Source organism: Hyperolius riggenbachi, chromosome 2, assembly GCF_040937935.1.
Source record: "Hyperolius riggenbachi isolate aHypRig1 chromosome 2, aHypRig1.pri, whole genome shotgun sequence".
Classification (NCBI taxonomy): domain Eukaryota; kingdom Metazoa; phylum Chordata; class Amphibia; order Anura; family Hyperoliidae; genus Hyperolius; species Hyperolius riggenbachi.
The window spans coordinates 223,969,658-223,988,331 of NC_090647.1; the positions used below are offsets into that span (position 1 = coordinate 223,969,658).

General features: G+C 43.3%; 1 protein-coding gene across 1 annotated transcript in view; it reads right to left on the reverse strand.

The window, feature by feature from the left end:
- MRPS9 (mitochondrial ribosomal protein S9) overlaps positions 1–18,674 on the reverse strand; it is a 138,872-nt gene that overhangs the window by 16,277 nt on the left and 103,921 nt on the right. The gene's annotated exons all lie outside the window — the stretch shown is intronic.

Genomic DNA, 18,674 nt, shown 5'->3' on the forward strand with positions numbered 1-18,674 from the left:
GTACAATGTATGGCGACAATATATTATTTGTAAATAAAGGTGTATTTTTTTCAATTTTTTCGCATTGTACTTTATCAGTAATTACAAGCCGTATTTGACAAAATAACAATAATTTACCCTCATGGCTTACATATTCAAAAAGCTAAATGCATTTATTAGCTCCCACCCCGTAGTTAGCCAGATGTACCCCTTTATTCCCCTCCACCATACCCCCCCCCCCCCCCATATATAACCAGGTGTGCTACTTTATTACCTCTGCCCCCCCACAGATAGCCAAGTGTGCCCCTTTATCGCCCCCTCCCGGTATAAACAGACAGATTTGCCCTTTATTAGTCCCTCCCCATATAAAAAGTCAGATGTGCCCCTTTATTAGCCAGATTCACCCCTTTGTCCTCCCACCCCCATTGATAGCCAGGTGTGCCCCTCGCTTCTTCCCCCCCAACAGATAGCCAGATGTACCCCTCTATTCCCACACTTCTCCATGGATAGCCAGGTGTGCCCTTTTTCGCCCCCAGTATAGCCAAATGTGCCCCTTATTAGCTCCTCCCCCCAGTGTCAACACATTGATATGCCCGTTTGACCCTGCCATGGACAGCCTGGTGTGCATATTTATTCCCCCTCCCTCCACATAGATAGCCAGGAGTGCCCCTTTGCTCCCCCCCACCCTCATAGCTAGCCAGGTATGCTCCTTTGCCCCATAGATAGCCAGGTGTGCCTCTATGCCCCCTCCCCCCCATAAATGATAGGTTTGCCCTTTAAATCCCCTAGCTTTATGTGCTGTAGTGATACACACACCACACACCCTCTCCAAACAACCCCCCCCCCCCCATGCAGCAATCAGGTAGCAGGCACCCCCCCTCCCCCGCCCGATCCCTTGTACTGAGGCTTCTTCCCCATGCAGCAATCAGGTAGCATGCACCCCTCCCCCGCTCGATCCCTTGTACTGAGGCTTCTTCCCCATGCAGCAATCGGGTAGCAGGCACCCCCCCCCCCCCCCGCCCGATCCCCTGTACTGAGGCTTCTTCCCTATGCAGCAATCGGGTAGCAGGCACCCCCCGCCCGATCCCCTGTACTGAGGCTTCTTCCCCATGCAGCAATCGGGTAGCAGGCACCCCCCACCCAATCCCCTGTACTGAGGCTTCTTCCCCATGCAGGCAGTATTAGCAGCATGTAAACAACATACCTCACCTCGTTCCAGCGCGATCAGCCTCCCCTCTGTGCATCACCGCTACCTGTGTCATTATGCCGAATGGATCGGGTCCCGCCTTTAAGGCGGGACCCAATCCGTTCAGCATAATGACACAGGCAGCGGTGATGCACGGAGGGGAGGCTGATCGCGCTGGAACGAGGTGAGGTATGTTGTTTACATGCTGCTAATACTGCCTGCATGGGGAAGAAGCATGGGGAAGAAGCCTCAGTACAGAGGATCGGGCGGGGGGTGGGAGGATCAGACCCCAGGAAGGGGTTCCTTAATTAGTCTAGATGGATTATGGAGGTTAATGAGCCCAGGTGCGTGCTAGCACGCACGCACGCTGTGCTCATTGAAGTGCAGTGACTTATATTCACGTCATGTGGCTTTCAGGAGCCACTTAAGATGACGTGAATATACTGTATGCAGGATGGGAACTGGTTAAGGCAGTATTCACCGTGGGATGTTGCGTTTTAGTGCAACGTTAAAGTGGCAACGTGTCTGCGTTAAGAGGTAACACACTGCAAGCAGTGAGTTACCACAACGCAACATTTTTTTAATGGGAATTTAATGTTGCACTGTAAACGTCCCATAAGATTAGCATTGCAGTGCGGTAAGCTGCGTTATAAGACTTTACAATGTGTGACCATAACGACTCGCTGTGAATGTGACCTAAAAGCACCTGCCTAATGATGTGTAGGTCCCCCTGTGCCACCAAACCTACTTTGATCTGCTGATGGATAAGACCTCTGTAGGTGTTCTGTGGTGTGTTTCAACCAAATGTCTGCAGTAGGGATGGTCAGGGAGATGCAAACAATTTGGAGTTAATGCAGTTTTATGCAAATTATGTATGCACACGTATGCAGCTTGAAAATGAACCAATCACATCCTGCTGAGGTAGAATTCGATTTGTCCATTTTCAAGTTGCATACACAATTTGAATAATACTTCATCAACTCAAAATTATTGGCATCTCATTGGGGATAAGTCAGCAGCAATACCATAAATGTTCTCCAAGTATTCCGTTTCAGATGAGCCGGATGTAATGTCACATCCTTTCTCTCTCTCAGGTAAAACATTCATCTAGAATCACCAGCCACACCTAGAGCCAACCTACAGATAGCTGTTGCAGGCTTCTCTGGCCTTCATCAGCAAAAGGTATAGATTGGCACATATCTCTGGTAGTATTTGAGAGGCTCAGGTATTGCTTAAAAATAAGTGCACAATTCAGTCTTCATGAAATAGAAGGCATTTTCAAATATTCAGCATGGCATGAGCAAGAAGTTACTCTCATAACACATCACTTTAACCACTTGCCGACCGCGCACTCATACCGCGCGTCGGCAAAGTGGCAGCTGCAGGACCAGCGACGCAGTATTGCGTCGCCAGCTGCAGGCTAATTAATCAGGAAGCAGCCGCTCGTGCGAGCGGCTGCTTCCTGTCAATTCACGGCGGGGGGCTCCGTGAATAGCCTGCGGGCCGCCGATGGCGGCTCGCAGGCTAAATGTAAACACAAGCGGAAATAATCCGCTTTGTTTACATTGTACGACGCTGCTGCGCAGCAGCGTCGTAAGGCAGATCGGCGATCCCCGGCCAATCAGCGGCCGGGGATCGCCGCCATGTGACAGGGGACGTCCTGTCACTGGCTGCACAGGACGGATAGCGTCCTGTGCAGCCCGGAACACCAGGGGGGGCAGGTAGGAGAGGGAGGGGATTTCGCCGCGGAGGGGGGCTTTGAGGTGCCCCCCCCCCCGCAACACCGGCAGGCAGGAGCGATCAGACCCCCCCCAGCACATCATCCCCATAGTGGGGGAAAAAGGGGGGGCGATCTGATCGCTCTGGATGCACCCTGATCTGTGCTGGGGGCTGTAGAGCCCACCCAGCACAGATCACAAATAACAGCGCTGGTCCTTAAGGGGGGGTAAAGAGTGGGTCCTCAAGTGGTTAAAGGACACCTAAAGTGAGAGGGATATGCCATAGTCATACGAGGAAGGCTGCCATATTCATTTCCTTTTAAATAATGCAAATTTCCTGGCAGTCCTGTTGGTTCCCCCCAGGGCTGTGGAGTCGGAGTTGGAGCAATTTTGGGCACCCGGAGTCGGAGTTGGAGTCATGGTTTTAGAAACTGAGGAGTCTGAGTTGGAGTCGTAAGAATTTTGTACCGACTCCACAGCCCTGGATCCCCCCCCTCTAATACTTTTAGCCATAGACCCTGAACAAGCATCAGATGTCAGAGATCAGATGTTTGACCAAAGTTTGACTGTATTTAACACATGCTCGTTTCAGGTGTGTGATTCAGACAGTACTGATGCATGAAAGATCAGCAGGACTGCCAGGCAACGGTATTGTTTAAATGGAAATAAATATGGCAACCTCCATGCCCCTTCTCACTTTAGGTGTCTTATAGGACAGTGAGAGAATGTGCAAGTCATTTGGTATAAATCAGCAGTTTATATGCTTGCTGGGGACAGAGAAGTGATTCATAATAAGTGGATATGGTTGTGTGCACATGACGGCAGTTGCGTGACTTATTTCCCTGACCTTTCAGCAATCCAATCTGTGGCCTGCTATAATCCAGATGTAACTTGCTGGATCAAAGTAAATCAGTGCCAATGTGTCAGTGTGCAGCAACAGCATCTCAGACACACTGGACCCAATTTACTAAGGATCTCTGAGCTGGAGAACAGTGGAGAGTATGTGTGATTATGCAAACCTGGCCTGGATACATAATACTGTCTACAACTAGCTATCGATAACTTGCAACCATCAACTAGGTCATATAGGACAATGCGAAGGTTTTTTTTTTTAAGTTTTAAAAATATTGGTTGTACAACTGCAGTTGTGTAGAAACGCCCACTCTGAAAACGTTATATCTCTATCCAGGACTGGCTTAGCAAAAGGGATGATCAATGAGATGCAAATATTTCCTATTTCTGCAGGATTATGTAATTTTTTTATGCAAATATATGCAGCTTAAAAACTGACCAATCAGGTCCCACCCAGGTTTAAAGTGATTGGTCCATTTTCAAGCTGCATATATTTAAATAAAAATGTAAATAATTCTACATGAACTCACTACTTATGTTCACTAATGCCGCTGTTCATATCTCATATTGCATGGTCTGTGTTGCAGATTGCTGTGTGAATGTACATTTGAGGGTTAATTTGATATACATATACAGTATGACCTTGCATACTTGGCTGAGCCATACATGCATGTACATTACTCTGCAAGAAGGAGTAAAACAGAGTAACATAATACATCAGTACCATGATAGGCCAAATATACATCTCTGTGGAAAACAATAGTCTGATCATAAGGAAAAATCCATACCAACTGATGAATTTTTTTTAAGACCAATTCAAAGGTGAGTAGTTGGATTGACCTAAAGAGTCCAGATGATTTCATGATTCACCTGTGGCACCTAGATTTACATCAAGATGACGATCTTTCATTTGGTTCTTTTTTATAATTGCTATGTAATTGTGAAAAATTACTGCAACTAAAAACGAAAAACTAAAGTTATGACAGCCCAGAATAAATATAAATAAGGCATGCAAGAGAATGAATAACCTTTTAAGGAAAATGTGCTCTACAAAACAGTAAAAAAAAAGAAAAAATAGCTCATTATAAATCTCACAAATCCATCAAATAAAAAAATATCAAATATTTCATTATAGAAGTAAAAGCAATTACAAAGGCACCATAGTACAATTGGTTGCTGGAATAATAGAGACTCCATATTGTAATCAGTTTGGTGGCCAGCCAAAAAGTCACATGGAGTGGATTTGAGGGTCTATAGTTCTACTGATGTGCTCTCCAAATAATCAGATATAAAACATTCATCCAGAGGTGGAATCAAAATCAGTAAGCTATGGATAAAAGGAAGAATCTCTGATGTGGTCAGAGATAAGTTTGAGGTGCACAGTGACTCAGATGTGGATTTTTTACCAATATAGGCTCTGCATGTATCGGCATGCTGATAAGAATCTACATTTTAACATCAGTTGAAATGATGCAGACTATAAAGACAAAGCTTCTATAGAAGGTTTAGCATGCAAGCAATGACTGGAGCTGTGCAATGTTAGTAGCAAGAGTAGTGTTAACAAATCAGCATTCTTACTCTTTTATAATTAAATATGCTGGTATTTTTTATGTGATTGATTTAGGAGTTTTCGGATGAGCTATTTTTTAGTGTTGTTGTAAATTGTGGAAAAGTATTCAGTAATGTGCCAACAAGGAGAGGAAAAGCATTGCTACCGAAAATGAGGAGACTAATTAAACAGAAAAAATAAGCACAGCAGGTGTGCCATTTCATTCGGAGACATCATACATACTAATAACAGAACTTTTACATAGGCATGTGTGGAAAGAATTTCATTTGCCAAAATTTTGACTAAGTATCTAAGTTTTGCTTTAAAGGAGAATGCATCAAAATCAGTAGGGAGGAGAAAAGGCTTTTTAAGAACCACCCCTTCCTCAATAAAAGATTCAGAAGAACCTATTTTTGTACAACAGAGTCTTGAAACCAATTAGTGATGTAACTTCGTGCCCATTTGCAGGACTGCTATAAATCAGAGTGCCGGTAATTCTGCTAAAGCCAATCAACAGGTTTATGTAAATAGTATGTAGGGCTATAGCAGAAAACAAGGTTCTGAGGCCATCCTGAGGATACCAAAATCACTGATTAGCCAGGGACCCCTTGCCAATCAAAAGCTTTGCTTTCTTTGGTTTGGACATTCAGAGGTTTGTCTTTGTAGACTAGAAAACACAGGCCACTAATGGGTCTCTAGACTCCATTAATAATGTATATTAATAGGGATTTTGCTAATAAATCTTAAAAAACGTAACAACAAAAATGCAGATATGAAATAGAGCCCGTGCTTCATCAATCACTACTGGCTCATTTGACACAATTACCATCTGCATTTTATCTAGTGCTCACAGCTGCTACAGAGTGACACTACTGTAGTGCAGGTGCAATCTCCCCAACATCCTAGCATGCAGAAATGGCATGGCTGATGGCAGTCTCCACAAAACTACCATATGCATAGTGATGGTTTCTTTCAATCAACAGATTATTTTTGACATCTCCAGTATTTTGCCAAGAGACGCATGTGATTGATTTGCTCAGAACATTACCTGTACATTTCTGAACGGCTAGTTGTAGATATGTTATCAGATCTCACCTCTGCTTTGAAGCCACATACACACATTCAACAACGTGCAAACGACCATCCGCACAACACAACAAACAATCTGACGTCCCTCATGACCTGTGTGTCCACACGTCCGGAAGGATAAAAGACTAACTCATGTACATGCTGCTCACGCCAGTGGAACGACGGACTACACATTGAAAACAAGTACAAGTCGTTTAACAGTCGTTCAAACTACTTGTACACACGGACCATCTGCACAATATCAGAAGACCATAGGCCAACAAAGATCCGACAGTTGGATCTGGTGCAACGCCTGTTATCAGTCGCTCGTCAAGTCGTATGCATGTGTGCATATGCCTGATTGTCGTCCAACAGTCTAAAACGGACTAAAGTCAGACGACAATCAGGCAGTTTTGTTGAGCGTGTGTACGGATCTTTAGCCTACATGGGAGGAAGTGAATCAATATCACAACCAGCCAGAGACTTAATACACGTTCTCGAGTGATGCCATCTCTGCTAAAAAATGCAGCACGAGTACAACCACCCCTATGATACACTGAAATATTTGGAGTGCCTGAGTGTCTTGGTTGAGTACATTGTTCTCCTCCTTACCCTGCCTCCTGGAAGCTGCTCCATCAGGCCACGCTGACATCCTTCTTCTCTCCATAGCAACAGAAATTATCAAGAGGCTGTAGCCTAGGGAGTCCCGATCCATGGGAGCGACTATCTTAGTGCTTGTGCACGCACCTTTACAAATCAACTAACTCGCTTTAACTCTCTGGATCACGTCATTCTCCTTCATGAAGTCTCCGGGGAGAATTTATATAGAATAATTTAATAATTTGTACTTAGAGGTGTCTTGTTAATGGTCACGTGTTAGCAGACCCTGGTCACATCAATACACAGTTTCTGTGGACACAACGGTTCCCACGGTATATAATATTTGGGAGGAAAGCTCTTCAGGCCTCTTTTACACTAGCAGGCTAAACCTGTGCTGCGTTACCCCATTTTGCCACAAAAGCAATGAAAGTCTATGGAAACTTTCACACTTATTGCGGTCCTTTGCGGTTGCGCCGGAAGTATTTGAGCCGACACATGGACAACAGTGTGTTACCGCAAGCACCGCACTTAATGGTGCTTGGGGTAATGGAAGTCTATGAGCGACACAGGTAGTGTAAATGATGGCGTGTGATGCGTGCTCATGTGTGGATCGACGGGAATCCAAGTGACATACTTCCTGAGCATGGAGCAAGTCACTGAGCAGGGGGCGGCGCTATGCATACGACCCTGTCGGCACTGTTTGGGCAGCACGGTGGAGTAGTGGTTAGAACTCTCGCCTTGCAGCGCCGGATCTCCCGTTCGATTCCCAGCCAGGGCACTATCTGAGCAGAATATGTATGTTCTCCCCGTTCCTGGGTGGGTTTCCACCGGGCACTCCTGTTACCTACCACATCCCAAAAACATACAGATAAGTTAACTGGCTTCCCCCTAAATTGGCCATAGACTACTATACATACTCTACACACAATACATACATAGACATATGACTATGGTAGGGATTCGATTGTGAGCCCCCCTGAGGGACAGTTAAGTGACAAGAAAATATACTCTGTACAGCGCTACGGAAGAGATCAGCGCTAGATAAATACTAAATAATAATAACAGGAGAATTGCATCCAAACCACAATGCAAAAAAATACAAGTAAAACTGGCATCAAAGGTTAGAAAAAATATATATAACCTTATCAGGGTCATCCACCACACCCAAGCAGAACACTTGTCTTTATTTAAACCACACAATGGTTCCCCCATTAACAGATAGAAGGAAAAACCATCTGCACATGCTGAATGCAACTACATGTATACTGTGACAGAACTTAATAGTTTATTTTTTTATGTTTTCTTCAAGAAAAAACCTAATCCAGTCATTTACGAAAGGCTCTTCACTTATAGGCAGTCGTTTGAAACAAATTATCCTACATCAAGTCTATAAGTGCTCCTAGAAAGTGATTAGAAAATAAACATCTGCACATACAGCAATGTGTGAGCTCCAGTAAACTATAATTTGACAAGTTGTGGTCTGTGAACACTCACTGCAGTTTCGCTATACATTAACCCTATGCACTACTCTAACCAAACCATAAAGTGTATATTCCAATTATTCCTATGTTAACACACACACATATATCTGTGTCTTGCACACACATGGTATGATAACCATCTAAAAGAAAATACCATAGGATTACGGTATTATACAATTATTTGGACCCGGGGTGCGCCCCCCCCCCTTACATTAAATAATGTGCCCTACTCCCTCGGCATACATAGGATTAAGCCGCCAGGAGATTTGGGGCGACCGGGTAAAACGGCTCACCCTAGGCTGTAATGAAAGGCCCATGGATACTAACAGTGTTCTTGTTTAGCATAAGTAGCAAACTAGTAGCACCACGTAGTAAAAGCAAAGATATTTATTGAATGTAATTAACCACTTCAGGGTGTAGGCTTACAGCCCCCTAGTGACCAGGCTATTTTTTTACACTTCAGGCCACTGCAGCTTTAAGGGCTCTCTGCAGGGCAGTACAACTCAGCACACAAGTGATCCCCCACCCTCTTTTTTTGCCCACCAACACAGCTTTCTGTTGGTGGGCTCTGATCGCTGCTGTAAAGTTTGCTTGTTTATTTGTTCTTTATTTTTTAATATAATTGTCTTTTTTTTTTTTTTAATTTTGCCTGACCTCCCTCCCCCCACCAGCCAATCATAGCGATCGGCTGTCATAGGCATCAGCCTATGACAGCCTAGAGAATACAGAGGCGCCAGCAGAATAAAAGTAGTATCAATTTAAAACCAAATACAATGGGCTCTATTCATAAAACTTCTGAGTCGGAAAAAATCCTGGAGGTAAAATACCGCAGCGGTATTTTACACTTCTGGGTGGTCATTCATAGAAATCTTGCCAGCTGCGATAGCAGAGCGGAGATCTCCCGCTGAAAGCTGGCGGTAAGCTGTCGGAAGACATGCGGAAACACTTCAGCCGGCAGAGTCCCTCCGTGCACTGCTCTCTCTGGGAGGTCTGTCCCATTCACTTGTATGTAATCCGCAAAATCAGAGGAAGCGGTATTTCCCGTCCACATACCGCTTCCTCTAAACTTTATGAATGGCCATTTTGTTACTTTTTTCTAGATAAATCTAGAAAAACACTGGAGAAGGCGGAAATTTCTCGCTCTGCTGGGGGATCGTAGATTTTCATGCGGGAACAGCTTTTATGAATGCCCACTTTGCTAAATGGACGGGAAAATCCGCTGTTTTGAGCGGAAAACTTGCGGTAAGGTTTTATGAATAGAGCCCAATGTGGGTGGTAATGGTGGGCTTACCAACACAACCACTTTGTATAGTATAGATAATATCAAATTTAATTAGTACTCCAAAAAGAAATACAGTTTGCAGCGCTTTTCACGGGTCCCAAGCCCGCTTCCTCAGGCAAAAAACAGACAAGCAGGAGCAACTGAAACAAAGAAAAAACAAAAAACAAAATATCCATATAAAATAGCCATAACGACCACAATAATCATCCATAGCATACATAACGACCACAATAATCATCAATCATCATCATCTAAAAACAGATCATCCAGATGAGAAGCTAATTTAAAACAAACCTCTTTAGTATAGTGCTTTTGCACATAATCATACAGTATATTCATATATGTACATATACACACCTACAGTATATACAAAAAAAAAAAAAGGGGGAACACAGTGAATCCACATATTAATTGTATCCTTAAAAACGTGTGGCCATTTGTTAATAAGGTACCTAAGCCTCTGAATACATATATGCAGTATCAGCAATGATAACAGTATTTCCATATTTCCTAGCGGTCTGTGAATTGCATATTTGTTCATGTGCGCACGGGTGCACCCTGTCTGCCCCTCTACCAATATCCAATGTAAGATGTAATGAGAAAAACACACATGACCGTAATTATAATGGGTTTGCCGATATGTATCCCCTGTGTGCACTCAATATCCGTGCCCAAGATAACAAAGGAGACGGGAAGTATAAACCAAAAGAAAGAGGAATTGGACTTACCAAAGCAGTAGTATATACTGGTGTAGTGCCTCTGCGCCGAGCGGGCGCCATACCAGCTTCTAAAGTATTTTCCCAACTCGTGATTGAGCGTCTCTTGGTGGGCAGGGCCGGCATTATGCGGAAGTGGTAAACACCTGCTGCTCGTTCATTGGACTGTTTGTGATAAGTGGAGGTGCGTCATGTAAGGGCATGAATGCCCCGGCGCCATGTTTGTTTAGTACTATTTTGCCCATTCATTGGGCTCCGTGTAAGGGGCGGAAGTGCGTCATGTGCGGGCATCAGTGCCCAGACGCCAAACTGTTTTATACTGATTTAAGGGCGTATGTGCGTCATGTGATCCTGGACGCCATCTTTGTTGTGGTGTTGGTCTCTGCACTTTACTTTTTTAAATCGAAAGGAGGAGGAAAAAGGGATTATGTATATTTAGGGTATAAAGTCCCTGTGGACATGGGGGCAGAATAAAGCTCTGATAGAATGCAGATAGAACGTCGTTTGGGCATAGTATATAAAAAACATCAACATTCATGATTTATTCTTTATGTATTAACTGTTTGTGGGTCCAAATGAAAAAATAAACAAATATTAATAGTAATAAACGACAAAGGCCGATTTTTATGATGTGAATCAAAATCAATTGGTAACGGTTCAGTTCATGGGGCATATATATAAAAATTGCGCACATGCGTGCATGCACCGTGTGGTCACTCCATCTGGTGGTCAAAAAACATATGACATCCACCATATAACACACCAATACTTATGTGTGCTTTCTAGTGAAAATCATTGTTATAATATCAAAACACAGAAAACAAAATGAAAATAAAGATACACATACACATCCATAATAAACCAAAGGATATATATCATATTCATTAGACATAGTAAAAAATATATGATTAGGTTAGTCTATCAAGGAGGAAGGTGCATACATATACTGTAGAACAGTAAAAAAAGCAATAATAGCAACGTTTAGTTAAAATATATATTAAAAAAAGGGAGAGAGATAAAAATTAGAAATTAAATATGAAAGAGAGCGGCTGTGAGTGAGGTAGCTACAAGAATTATATGTATATGGCTGTGTGTGCATGGTTGCTATAATGGATCACATTGCAACTATATGGTAAGTATCTACGGGCGTGTGCGTATCTATGTGTTTAGATACATCCCATCTATATTATGTGTTTCTTTACTCTAATATTCCATATCTAAGGCGGACTGATAGAGAGGCCGGGTGAATGAAAGATCTACAATAGAAATGTAATATATGGGCATTATGTAGATCATAGGGTGACCCTTAGAAAGTCTTTTCTAGCTGCTCATTTAGTCCCAAGGGTACTAGGGTTTTTAGAGTCTGGATCCAAAACATCTCCCTGTTTTTCAGTGTTTTGCTTGCATTATGTGTTAAGGGATTGATATGTTCTAGGGCTGTGAAGGAGACCTCTGTCACATTTCTGTTATGGACCAGGTCAAAATGCCTGGATAAGCTGTGCGTGGCGAGGCCTTTTAAGATGTTGCGCCTATGCTGTCTAATTCTATCCCGCAGCTGTTGGCTGGTGAGTCCTACATATTGTATCTCGCATGGGCAGGTAGCCACATAAATCACCATTCTTGAGTCACAATCTATGTATTTCTTTATAGAGTAAGTGACCTTGTTGCTATGTGCTACTAAATGGTCTGCATTAGTTATAAAGCTGCAAGCTAAGCAGTATTTTTATTACATGCACAGGAGCCTTCTGGTAGAGATTGCCCCTTAGCATCTACCCTGATTCTACTGGGGGCCAGCAAGTTTCAGAGATTGGGCGCGCTCTGATATGTCATAACAGGTTTTTTGGGGATGCATTCCCATAAGTATGGGTCCTGTTGTATGATTTCCCAAGGGTAAGGATGTTTTTGATGGCTGTGTGTTGAGCATTGTATTTCGTGATGAATCGAAATGTGATATCTGGATTATTCTGTGCTACGGTCTCATGAGTGTTTTCTGGTGCTTGGGGGTGTTTGGCTCTAAATCTTGCATTCTGTATGAGTTTTTTGGTGTATTTTCGTTCCCAGAATTTTTTTACCAATATCTTTGATTGTGTATCATAGTCCTGAATATCTGTGCAGTTTTTATGTACTCGTTTGAATTGGTTATATGGGGGTGTTCACTGTCCAGGGTTTGTAATGAAAGCTATTGAAATGGATATAACTATTAGAATCTACCTGTTTAAAGTGAGTTTTGGTTTTGATTTTCCCATTGTTGTGGAATAAAACTAGGTCCAGAAATTCCAGAGATATGTTGCTATATTGTGATGTAAAGGAGAGCTTGGCCCTATTAGAATTGAGATAGCTAAGAAAGGATGGGATTAGTGATGTGTCGCCCTGCCATATAAAGACCAAATCATCAATGTACCGTTTGTAAAGCATGATATGATCTCGAAATGGATTGTCATTATAGATATATGTAGTCTCCAACAAACCCATGGCCAGGTTGGCGTAGCTCGGTGTAAAGCTGCTGCCCATAGCCATACCCCCTATTTGTTGGTAGATTGTCTCCATAAATGCAAAATAATTATGCGTTAAGATAAATTCTACACATTGTAATAAGAAGATTTTTTGTTTTTGTGGCATGTCTGGGTCTGATTGTAGATAAAATTGTGTGGCCTCAGTCCCAAATTCATATGATATATTCGTGTATAGGGCTGAAACGTTACATGTCAACCAAGTGTAGTAGAGTTTCCAATCGTGATCCTTTAGTATGTCAATGAGGTGCTGGGAGTCTCTTATGTATGATTCCAATTTCCGTACGTATTTTTGTAAATGTTGGTCGACGAATTTGGATAGGTTGCTGGTAATAGAGTTGATACCTGATATTATTGGTCTTCCAGGGGGCTCCTGTAAACTTTTGTGTATTTTTGGAAGTTGGTAGAAGAATGGTGTGGTGGGGTTGTCAACCAGTATAAAATTTCTCTCATTCTTAGTGATCAATCCATCCATCAGAGCAGTATTGATGAATGTTTTGAGTGCGGTATTGTATGTGGCAGTGGGACCAAATGCAAGTGTACAGTAGCTGATTGGGTCTTGGAGGAGGCGGAGTGATTCCTCAATGTAATCCTCTATTGAGTACCACTACACCACCCCCCTTATCTGCAGGTTTGATTACCAAGTTAGTATTATTTTTAACGTGATTGAGAGCAATTTTCTCAGGTGGGGTTAGGTTGGAATGGAATCTAATATCTTCTTGGCATAATTTTTGCAAATCTTCCAACGTTGGCACATAAAAAGTTTCTATAAAAGTTGCCCTTGGAGGCTGCATAAAAAGTTTCTATAAAAGTTGCCCTTGGAGGATGTCAGACAAAATCTAGATTGTCCTTTTAGGGAAGTGGCTATACATTTTTCCAGTTGTAATTCAAGTTCGTTAACTGTCACTGTCGGTGTGTTAGCGTCCCGAGTAAAAATAGGTGTTGTGGTTTTATCAATTTTCGTTAAAGCAAAATGTCTCTTCAGAGTTAACTTGCGTATAAAGGCATTGAGGTCTGTGTATAATTCACTCAGTTGAGCGGTGTTGGTGGGACAGAAGGATAGGCCTTTACTCAATAGTTTTGTTTCATTTTCCTTGAGTACATAATCAGATAGATTAAAGATGGATTTGGTGCCTTTGTCAGTAGATGGAGCTATATCTTGTTCCTTTTTTCCCCTCCCCTTCCCTCTTGAACCTCGTTTTTGGCGTTTTGGTAGGGTCGTTTTCGGATGCTTTTGGGTTGTAGGATAATACGTGATGCTTTTGGACTGGGGAGTTGTTTGTGTAGTGAATCTGGTGGCTGATTCGTGAGAGTAGGTGGAAGGTCTAAAAAAGATTCAGAGTGTTCACTCAGACTCTCTGATGAAGGGTGTTTGATGATAATGGATCATGGCTCATGTTCTGATGTACTATTGTTCAGGGTGTCCAGAATTTGTCTCGAGTATTGTAGGTGTTGTACTGTGTGAGGTTGTCGTCCCCTTCTTCTTGATTAGTATCAATAAGGGAATCGTGAGTCATCGTAGTTGGGTCAATCCCTGTCTTTATGGCAAGATCCAATGCAGTAGTGGCATCAGTAGTGGTGTCTGTTTTCGGTCGGGCGGTTTCTCTGCTGATAGTATCACATTCTGTTTGTGTGTTTACCACTAGAGGGTTAGATGTAGGATAGGTGGGTAGGGTTGTATCAGTATCAAACGTGGTTGTTACCCTCATCGGTGGATTGATTGTATGTCTGAAGAGGGTAGGGGGGTGGTAGTCCTTTGATGAAAATATATTTGGGTGAGTTCAGTATGCCCACAATGGATTGTGTTTTTTGTTTGTTCTGTGAAATGTGAACAGATTTATTTGAATCTTTGAGGGGGTTTCGTGCTGGTCGTGGTTTATTATCCCAGGCTTTAAATTGGATCGATATGGGATTCTTTGGTGCGGGTAATTTGGAAAAAAAACTAATTTGTGACTTCAAGGCGAAAGAAGAGGAGGAAGAAGAAGAAGCAGCAGCAGAAGTGCTAGTTTCTTGTGTTGGATATGCACTCTTATTTATTCTGACCCCAACAACAGCGGGATAGAATTGGACAGCATAGGCGCAACATCTTAAAAGGCCTTGCCACGCACAGCTTATCCAGGCATTTTGACCTGGTCCATAACAGAAATGTGACAGAGGTCTCCTTCACAGCCCTAGAAAATATCAATCCCTTAACACCTAATGCAATCCAAACACTGAAAAACAGGGAGAGGTTTTGGATCCAGACTCTAAAAACCCTAGTACCCTTAGGACTAAATGAGCAGCTAGGAAAGACTTTCTAAGGGTTACCCTATGATCTACATAATGCCCATATATTACATTTCTATTGTAGATCTTCCATCCACCCGGCCTCTCTATCAGTCCGCCTTAGATATGGAATATTAGAGTAAAGATCACACAATATAATATAGATGGGATGTATCTAAACACATATAGATAAGCACACGCCCGTAGATACTTACTATATAGGAGCAATATGATTCATTAGAGCAACCATGCACACACAGCCATATACATATAATTCTTGTAGCTATTTATTATTTGTTTATTTTTGGTGAATTTTCTCATTTGGACCCACAAACAGTTAATACATAAAGAATAAATCATGAATGTTGAAGTTTTTTATATATACTATGCCCAAACGACGTTCTATCTGCGTTCTACCAGAGCTTTATTCTGCCCCCATGTCCAGAGGGACTATATACCCTAAATATACATTATCTCCTTTTCCTCTTCTTTCGATTTATAAAGCAATACAGTAAAGTGCAGAGACTAATACCACAACAAACATGGCGTCCGGGATCACATGACGCACATCCGCCCTTAAATCAGTGTAAAACAATTTGGCGTCTGGGCACTGATGCCCGCACAAGACGCACTTCCGCCCCTTACACGGAGCCCAATGAATGGGCAAAATAGTACTAAACAAACATGGCGCCGGGGCATTCATGCCCTTACATGACGCACTTCCACTTATAAACAGTCCAACGAACGAGCTGCAGGTGTTTATTACTTCCGCAAAATGCCAGCCCCGCCCACCAAGAGACGCTCAATCACGAGTTGGGAAAATACTTTAGAAGCTGGTATGGCGCCCGCTCGGCGCAGAGGCACTACACCAGTATATACTACTGCTTTGGTAAGTCCAATTCCTCTTTCTTTTGGTTTATACTTCCCGTCTCCTTTGTTATCTTGGGCACGGATATTGAGTGCACACAGGGGATACATATCGGCAAACCCATTATAATTACGGTCATGTGTGTTTTTCTCATTACATCTTAAATTGGATATTGGTAGAGGGGCAGACAGCGTGCACCCGTGAGCACATGAACAAATATGCAATTCACAGAACGCTAGGAAATATGGAAATACTGTTATCATTGCTGATACTGCATATATGTATTCAGAGGCTTAGGTACCTTATTAACAAATGGCCACACGTTTTTAAGGATACAATATGTGGATTCACTGATAGAATGAATATACAAATGAAACGGCTATCACCTTTCTATTCTGGATATTGTACATCTAATATTTACCTCTGGATTTCTTTTTTGTGTGTGTATGTATGTATGTATGTATGTATGTATGTATGTATGTATGTATGTATGTATGCATGTATGCATATATATATATATATATATATATATATATATATATATATATATATATATATATATATATATATATATATATATATATATATATATATATATATATATATATATATATATATATATATATATATGTGAAAGCACTATACTGAAGAGGTTTGTTTTAAATTAGCTTCTCATTTGGATTATTGTGGTCGTTATGACTACTTTATATGGATATTTTTTTTTCTTTGTTTCAGTTGCTCCCGCTTGTATGTTTTTTGCCTGAGGAAGCGGGCTTGGGACCCGTGAAACGCGTTGCAAACTGTATTTCTTTTTTGGAGTACTAATTAAATTTGATATTATCTATACCATACAAAGTGGTTGTGTTGGTAAGCCCACCATTACCACCCACATTGTATTTGGTTTTAAATTGATACTACTTTTATTCTGCTGGCGCCTCTGTATTCTCTAGTACTTGATTATCCACCTGGTGGATGGGTGTGGACACCCCCTTTTTTCTTTACAGAGAGGGATTTTTTAGCTTGAGCGGGGACAGGTCTAATCGCTCCGTCTGCGAAACAAGTGGTTGCCTGATCTCGGCAACCCAGAATTGTGAGTATATTTTTTATCTCTACTTACGTCCTACACCAAATTGTTTTACAACAACACACTATTGGGGGCTCTTGATTGTCTCTCTTTTCTCCTTACATAGCCTATGACAGCCGATCGCTCCTGAGCCTCCCAGGGGAACAGCCGTGTGTAGATCGCAGTGCTGTACAATGTAAATTCTGCATTGATGCAGGTTTATGCAAATTTTGTAAGCACATTTCTGCACTCCCTGTGCTTATGAAATCAATTTGATATATTATTAAATTTGGGACAGGTGACTACAAATTAAGTTACGTGTACTATACTCCACATATGCACTCCCTGCAGAGGTGTTGTCTATCACCCGTAAACCTAGACACTAGATGGCGCCGGGTGCGGACGCCATGGCCACAGGGCTCCGGTCTTCTTTCTTTTTTTTCCTTTAAATTCTTCCCTCCTGCTCTCACCGACATCCTCCATCCGCCTGGGGGAGATGCAGAGGTCACAGACGAGCACCGCATGGCTGGCATCGGCTGTTCGGGCCACCGAGGAACTGACCCAGGTGTGCGCTCTCTAGCACATGGACCATTCCTCCGTCCGCCGGGACCCGTTAGTGAGGAGGACGCGCTGTGTCTCCACCAGCCCGATTTCGGCATTCCGGGCAGGCAGATGAGTCGGGCCGCCTCACCGGTTGCCAGGAAACCAGGACGCCGCATGAGGGGTGCCCCCTCTCCGGGTGCACCGTAGATTGCGGGGACAGCCAGTGTATTGGCTGCCGTCAGGGGGGGGGGCGTCCCCGTCCCCCTCCATTGTCCCCTTTGCTCACTGTGAGCCCATCAGCTGCTGCAGCCCCGCAGCCACACACCAGAGCCGCATCCCCGTCGGTGAACTGCTCCCTCTGAGCACGCAGTCACGCGACTGCCAGGACACCACAGGGCCTATCAGCTGAAGCGGCCACCGCCACCCACGTGGAGTGACCAGGGGCCCAGGCACTGCACTGCTTCGCCCTGCCGTTCACCACCGCCGCCTGGAAGCCACCTCGGGCACTTTCAGGATGCCTCCCCATCTGTCCAAACGGCAGGGGTGACCACACCAATCCAGGGGGCACATAGCTGCTGCCCTGACCAGCCTGGGCCTGATCAGCTGAGCAGCTGCCGCATCCACGTGGAGCAACCATCACAGGCCCAGGCACTGCACTGATTTGCCCTGCCTCTTCCTCACCACTGGGCCCCCTCTGCCTGCAACCACCAGCATATGGACTCTGGACCACCTTGGTTGAGCAGCAAGCCAAGCGTGGCTCAAGCACACGGTGACTGATTGTCGGACTGTACCAGAGGTGTTTTAATCTGTTCAATCTGCAGCCTTAGCTCTCTCTCCTTCTTTCCTCTTTTTCTCTGTAGCTATCCCTCTCCACTCTTTACCAGGACACTCTGCTGTCCGCCTCTATCATAATTCCCCTCAGTTTCCTCTCTACTTTTCGTGGACAATCGGAGCACCTGTCTTGTTGGGAGCGTGTCGCTGTGTAGCGTCCAGT